Here is a 7,362-nt window from a genome sequence, read left to right as displayed (position 1 = left end):
CCATCATCAAACYGAGAGAGCTATCAAATACTTCGTGACACCAGTGACAAACTACCCATTGGCAGCTGAGAGACTATTTCGATGTCAGCTTGTCCCAGCCAGGTACGGAAAGATGATAGCCACTAGAACTGTGACACTTCCAGTGTGTACTTTTAGCCACACGCCACTAAATTACACAGCGCCCTGGAGCCGCTTCTGCCTAATATTTGTCTTGGTTTGCCACGTGCATTCCTGCAGAGCATCAGTTTTCCGCCTCATGTTGGCACGAAACTTTAAAAACTAACTTAAACCATTGCAAATTTCTCACTCCGGTATTGCCTTACACTCCCGTGGCCGAAGGTGTAGAAACTCTCAACAAGAAAATGATTCAACATGCAGCCCTGTGTCTGACCCTGAGGCGGGTCGCATGTGTCTCCTGAAACCAGCCCCCACCCCCAGGATCCTCCAGACAAGGGGTGCTTTAGTTCCACTTGTGGAACCGTGCTCACTGTGTAATTTCTACCATTTGTTTTTTCATACTGGCCTCCGCACAGTCTGTGGTTCATGACTTTTCTCTTGGTCGCTCTCCTTCTGCTAGGAGTTATTATCAGTGCAGCACACACACGCAATACCATCTGCAAGGTATTACAGTCAATTGCAGGAATAGAGAAATGATTTCACACACATCCCGCAAGGTCCAGATAGAACTGCTCAGTTATTCCAGAGGAAAGGTTTTCCATATTTAGAGATATTTAAAAAAGGAAAGATACATGCTTACATTTTTTTTCTACCTCRTTATTTACATTTAGCTTAAAAGAAAGTTTCTTTGTTGATCTTGTGCTTAATTGAGTTTGTATTTTTTTCCTATCTGCAGCAGCAGACCTGAAGTTAACCAGCTGCACTGTTGGTGAATTATTTAGATCAGTGGTTCAGGTTGTTTATGGTGGCCCCCACCAGATCTGGGGTGTCTGGAGTACTTTAGGAAGGATTCTTGCAAACTGGGGTCTTAAAATTAAAGTCTTACATCAGTGACCAGTAATAAAGCACAATAATAGCACTTAGCATACTTTAAATAATTCAAATTCAAATGTAACTTTTGTACGGATTGTTTGATTTAACCTTTATGAAGCAATAAATAATAGCTTAGAGAGGGATTTTGTGGATTCATTGAGAATAAAGTTAATGTTACAAGCATTTTCTATAAGCACATAAGTCAGGAGTTAGCCACAAGATATATGCGTACTTACTTAAGATTCCAGTATCTGCCGCCTGAGTATTAATTGGAAGGTTGAACTGTAAAAACACGACTGGGTAAATACCAGAGAAAATTTATCTTGACACTATGCTCACTGAGAGGGGATGGTAAGGGGGATTTTGAAAAATTGGGTTGTTTTCCTTGGGCTTCAGGATGCCAAAGAATTACTTTATTTTACTTAACTTTTGTTTACACAGAAAAGTCTCACTGAGACATGAAGCCCCATTTTCAGACTCACAACTTTAATACTTTCTGCAGTCTTTTTCCTGGTTCAGGTCATGCTATTCTATTGAAGGGTTTTACACATTTAGACAGATCCAATGACAAATGAGATATTGCATTATTTATTCATTTTGATTCTAAAAAATTAGAAACAAATTTTTTTATTACATTTTTTTTACTTGAATCAGCCTTTAAAACCTAGCCTGACCACTGCATTTATACGCATTTCTGCTCGATTCTGATCTTTCTTCACTTCTGGGCTTTTTCCCATTGAATTATTGTCACTGGTAGATTTTTTTTATTGGCCTCTCTAAATTCTCCCTAGGTGTGAGTGTGTGTGTGCATGGTTGTGTGTCTCTGTTTTGTCCTGCRACAGACTGGCGACCTGTCCAGGGTGACCCTCCCTCTCGCCCAGAATGTGAGCTGGAGATAGGCACCAGCAACCCTSCCRACCCCACTRAGGGACAAGGGTGTACAGAAAATGRAYGGATGGATGGATTTTGAATTGTAGTCTTGCCTGTAGTTTTAGCAGCGCAGCAGAAGAAGTGAACAAAGCCGTTAAGTCGATGTTTGCCACACTTCCAAACAGTGAATTGACATTAAAATCTGCTTCGTTCAGCTTTACACTTCTCTCTTATCAGTGGAGGATGGTTGTTTACAAAGCAGGCGATTTCTGGTAAGCTTCATAGCATCGACCTGATGATGCTATGAACGTTTGCGATTGCGTAGAATTTAAGACTTTGACACAGTCCACGCCTCCAGCAAGTAATAATTTTCTCAAAAGCCGAGAGTCCAGAAGCAAAGCATGGAACAAGGGGCTGGTTTTTAAAACACATATTCTCACATTTTTCTGTAGTTTGCAGCTTATAAAAATTCTTTCCTGGGTTTTTCATATTGGCTTCGCGTCTGTTGACATGTTGTTCCATTTCATCTGTTTTGTAAATTAGTTAATACTTGAGATTGACGGTTGTACTTTTTATGTTTCCATTTGCACATTTCCTTGCCCTTACTTCAACAATAAATAGATATTTACTTAACAAATACACAGAAAGAAAGGGGAGCAAATTCTTGTAGTGAACACAAACAGTGGAAAAAAAAAACATGCATTTGGTCTGAGCTGTAAATCACAGTCCAGTGGCTGCAGGGCCGTCACCACATCGGGCTTCTAATCACCGTGGTTCAGTAAAAGATGGCGAGGCAGCTTATAGCTCTGCCCAGGGGAACCTATAAAACTCTCGTGAAGCTTGGAGCCAACTCCTGCCTGCTAACAGTTTTAAATGCAGGCACTTTGCCACATAGAGCCAAGCTGGGCTGACGGGAATTTCTTCAGGCTGTTTTATAATCACTCCTCAAATCATGTCTGCACTTACATGTGCTGTTCGCCTCTCTGCATTGATGAGCAAACTTGTGCTTAAATCATCCAACTGTCTCACTTCATTCTGGTTGTTGTGCGACCCCTTTTTCTGTTTTATGTGCTCCGTCATTTCTGACCTCATTCACCTTCTATGTTCATAATTTACTGTTACTTTTATAGTTTGTTCCATCTTTTATTATAAGTTCAGGTTTAGCCGACGTTTATGGATCCTCCAAACAGCTCGTAGAGCGTATAAACTGACTTGAGATTTATTGTTTGGAATTATATTATCATGAGGAATCCATGAAAGACGGGGAAAAAGGAGGAAAACAAAAGCATTGTTACTGAAAAGTGAAATTCTACGTGAGAACCTCGAAGGTCTCGAGACAGGAATGCACGTCGATATAACACAATAGATATAAAACAAAAGATATAAAACAAAACGGAGTGTTTTGTTTTTATATGTGTTTTTACATTTTTTTTTACAAACTTTCTTATTCACAGCCAAATTAAAAGTAAAATCTGACATTTATTGCTGCGATTTTCATGTTTTGTTAAAAATATTGCTGTGGATTTTTACTTTTTGTGAGGCCAAATAAGACCATACTTCATGCTGCAAAGCAGCAGCTCATCAGACATTGACACATTTTGYAAGTTCCATCCAATTATCCATCCATTATCCACACGGGAGTCACAGACCMAACCCAACCACCAAGCAAATCATTTTGGTCGGGCCACAAATCTAAACCGTAGTTGATTTTCTGAAAAGTGGGACATTTCTGTGTGGATCTGGTCATATGTTTCTAGATGTTTTATTTAAAGGTCCAATATTATCCCATTTTCAGTTTTTAGACAAAGTTCATCAGATTGTTAATTAAAATCTTCTTGTAAGAATACATGATGACAGGCAGCAAAAATCCCAGGACCTATGGAAAGGAAACCAGCACTTAGCATCACACCTCCTCCACCATACCTTACAGTGCACATGAGGTTCTTTTCACATATCCATTTAAAATTCTCTGCATCTCTTTGTGGTTTCAAAGTGTTTTTTTTCCTTATTTAGACCAAAGAACAAAGTTAAGAAATGTTTGGGGGCAGATGTTTATAAAATATGTGTAGCATTGTATAATTAGGGTATGAAAACAGATTATTAGTCCAATTCAGAAGTTCCCATTAGGACAGTCTTTGAATAATTATCATTCATCTCTTTGTTGTCTAGATGCTGAGGAGGGCATTCTCTTTGTTTGTCTTCAGTATTGTCAGCTGTGTTCGGTTGAGTTCGGTGGACGTGCGTTTCATCGTCAGTCACACATAAATGCGCTCTGACAGCTGCATGTGTGGGCTGCCTCAAGATGCGACTGCCATCTTCCATTTGCCCTTTTTTCCCACCAAACCCTTTAACCCTGCAGCTTGGAAAAAAACACTGTCCAAGAAATATGCASTGCCATGCAAAAAGAGGAGGAAGAACCTGGCTAACAAACTGGGAGCATGCAGGGTTAATTAGATGCAGTTCTGGGAAAGCTGRATATGAGGGAATAAAATATGGCCAGTGGAAAGRGGAGTAATGAGTGTGCTGAAAGCAGAAGTTGTTACTGTTTGTGTGAGAGCAAACAATTAATCCTGCCGTTCAATGCAATATATCATTTAAGGTTGAAATATTGACTCTTCCCATCCAAGCTTCGCAGCCAACCTTACCCCGTTGTAAGTCATTGTGCCCCTCATAAAGCTGTCCTCTGTAGAGGAAGTTTGAATAAAATAATTCACCATCATCTGGTAGTCGGACCCAGCGTGGCTCAGGGATCAGGGAACAGTGGATCTCCTCGACTCAGTTTAGATTTAGGATTAAAGGGGTTTCTTTTTTTTTTTTCAACCTTTTTCTCACCATCTCTTAGGAAAGGGGCAATTTGGGGAGTTGGATCTAGCTTTGGGGCAAGTTTTAAAAAGAAATCTGGTTCCTGTTTCGGMCTGTTATTGTTTTGACTTTTTTATTTTCATTTTTTCCACAATAACTATACATAGATTTGTTGTTTTGTTGTTTCTCTTGGCTTAATTTGGACAAATTGGCCTCATCAGAGCTCTTTTTAAATATACACRAAAAGCAATCCCTGCTTCACTAACCTACYGTATTRAACCAACTAAAGATATTACCTTATGATGTTTATCTCTTTACWGGATCCTCTGTGAGCTGCAGCAACTTGGATTTGGAAACAGGGAGCTAACAGAAACTACAGTGATATTTACTACTTCTTCATATGTTGTCTTTACAATGGACAGAYGTCCAAGAGTTTTACTGAGATTTTATTTGATAAATCAACATAAACTAGTGGATAATTGGAAAAGTAATGACATAAGGGTGTCCAAGCTGTTCAGGAATGAACATCTGAAAATTGTGGCCTGCATTTTTCTCTAGCCCCCTTTTTTTCTGGCATCCCTAAATAGCATCCAGTTCCTTCAGAACCTACCTAATTAGTAAATATAACAGTGCCAAGAAGAAAGTATGAACTTGTAGTTTACCACAAGTCACGCAGAGGACACTGCAAACGCATAAGCACAGACCACATTTAAATTTAGTATTAGTTTATAAAACTTAAAAGCTAACATGGCAATCGTCATGTCTGCAGTATGCCCACCAGAAAACACAGTGGTGGCCATGTTTTGTTTTGGGAATTTTTTGTTTCAGATGGGAGAGGGGAATTAATTGGTGTATGGATGGAGCTAAATGCAGGACAATCCCACAGTTGCACCTGTCGGATGCCAAACAACACCTTCCGCTAGCATGGCATAGTCAAAGTCCAGACCTAAATCCAATTGAGAATCTAAGGCAAGACTTGAAGATTAATCTCCACAAAAATTCTGTGCAATCTGGCTGATATAGTTTATTTTTTGCAAAGTAGAAAAAAATTAGCAGAAAATGACTCTAAATTGGTTTATCATGATGAAATGTTAAAAGATGATAAAAGGAGCTAAGAAGTATGAATATATTTGTAAGCACCAGCTGCAGCTCTGTTTTGAGAAACTCCGGGTGATGAAGTGCAGAGTGATCTTACAGTGACGGGGTGAGGTACAGGGGGCGTAGGCTAGGTTAGCAGACCCTGCTGACCTCCACTCCCTTGGTTACTTTTAGCTAGGGTCAGACAGAAATGACATTTTCCCATGATCATCATTAACAGAGCTCAAATAAATTCAGACTAATGTTCCTTATTTCAGATTCTGTTTTTGTTTTTGAATGTTGTTTTTTTGCTCATCTTTAGTTTCACTTTAATATCTGATCATATCTTAATTTGTTTTGGTGATTTCTTTTCTCGTCCATCAAATGCAATAGTTTGGTTTATTCGGTTTATTCAAAGATGCTTGCAAGCTGTTTACTCAGCTCATTCTTTGTTTTTGCTCACTTCTTCATTCTAGTCATATTCTCACTCTGGTATTCTAGGCATTGAGTAAGAGAAACATGCCTGTGGTTGAGTTTGTTAGACACAGCAGCTCAGCTGAGGTATGTTTAGTATGACTGCACAGACACTCTTTGAAGGAGATGAGAGCAGCTATGCAGCACAGATCACTTCAGGTCACGATGCATAATTCAWCGACTGAATTACTTCCAATAAACGATGAGGATCGGAGAAGTTAACTCGCCTTCATACTGTCGAGTCCCTGCACCGTGCAAGATTACCAGTCCAGGATAATATTCTTGTAATCAAAAAGCTCAAGGTTTTATTTTTCTCTTTCCTCTCTCTTTAAATAATATGTCTCCCTCTAACAGGTTTTTTTTCCTCCAAATTTACTGGTCTTTTTTTACACAGAACATCTACTGTGATGTGTTTGCTGTCGCCTAAATGGCTTGTAGTTGACTTGAAACAGGAGTTCTTTGAATTTACATACAGGTGGACCCTGACTGCTTATTACTTTACATTTTATTTAAGGGTATCTAAGTAACATAGGTAAATGATAAATGCATGTTGCATGTTGTTWATGCTCCAGAGACTAATTGCACTAATTCTTCTTTGGCCCCTCAATGTTTTATGATCAGACCAGATTTTTGTCTAAAGCTCCCTTTAAAGTGTTTGATTTTAGCTTAACACTCATTAAGTAATTTGCCTCTAAAGTGAGCTGCCTGGTCAAACGAAAGAAGATAAATGCAAGTACAGGCACACAGATAGTGAGTGTGTCACTAGCAGCACTGATAGCTGTGTCTTGGAAAAGGTCTTGACATTAAAACGAGGTCAAGTAGCTGATTAAATAAAAAAGATACAAGTAGTCACTGGTTTGTTTCTGTCTTCAGATTACTACTTTGGATCCTTTTTGTCGACCTTGCCATTTTCCAGTCGGCTTTTAACCTTGATGTAATTCTTTGCAACTTGAGCAGCTCTTAGTTTTATTCCTCAGAGGAGTATTGTGAACAAATTGCTCAAATCTGCTTCATCGTGTGCTGTTGGAGCAGAGTGGACAGAGCCTGGATGGAGGCTTGTAAATGTCTGCTCAGGGTTGTTTATTGTGAGAAGGTGGTGGATTTCAGACGGCGCAGACAGTTTGGGTTTCTGTCTGCAAAGTAGAAAGA

The 7,362-nt window shown here is 39.3% G+C and overlaps 1 protein-coding gene across 1 annotated transcript in view; it reads left to right on the top strand.

Annotated features, from left to right (window-relative positions):
- LOC103460599 (mitochondrial import inner membrane translocase subunit TIM16-like) overlaps positions 1–7,362 on the top strand; it is a 102,425-nt gene that overhangs the window by 72,715 nt on the left and 22,348 nt on the right. The window lies entirely within an intron of this gene.

This window comes from Poecilia reticulata, unplaced genomic scaffold (assembly GCF_000633615.1).
Source record: "Poecilia reticulata strain Guanapo unplaced genomic scaffold, Guppy_female_1.0+MT scaffold_262, whole genome shotgun sequence".
In the NCBI taxonomy this organism is placed as follows: domain Eukaryota; kingdom Metazoa; phylum Chordata; class Actinopteri; order Cyprinodontiformes; family Poeciliidae; genus Poecilia; species Poecilia reticulata.
This window is presented reverse-complemented; position numbering and strand designations above follow the sequence as displayed.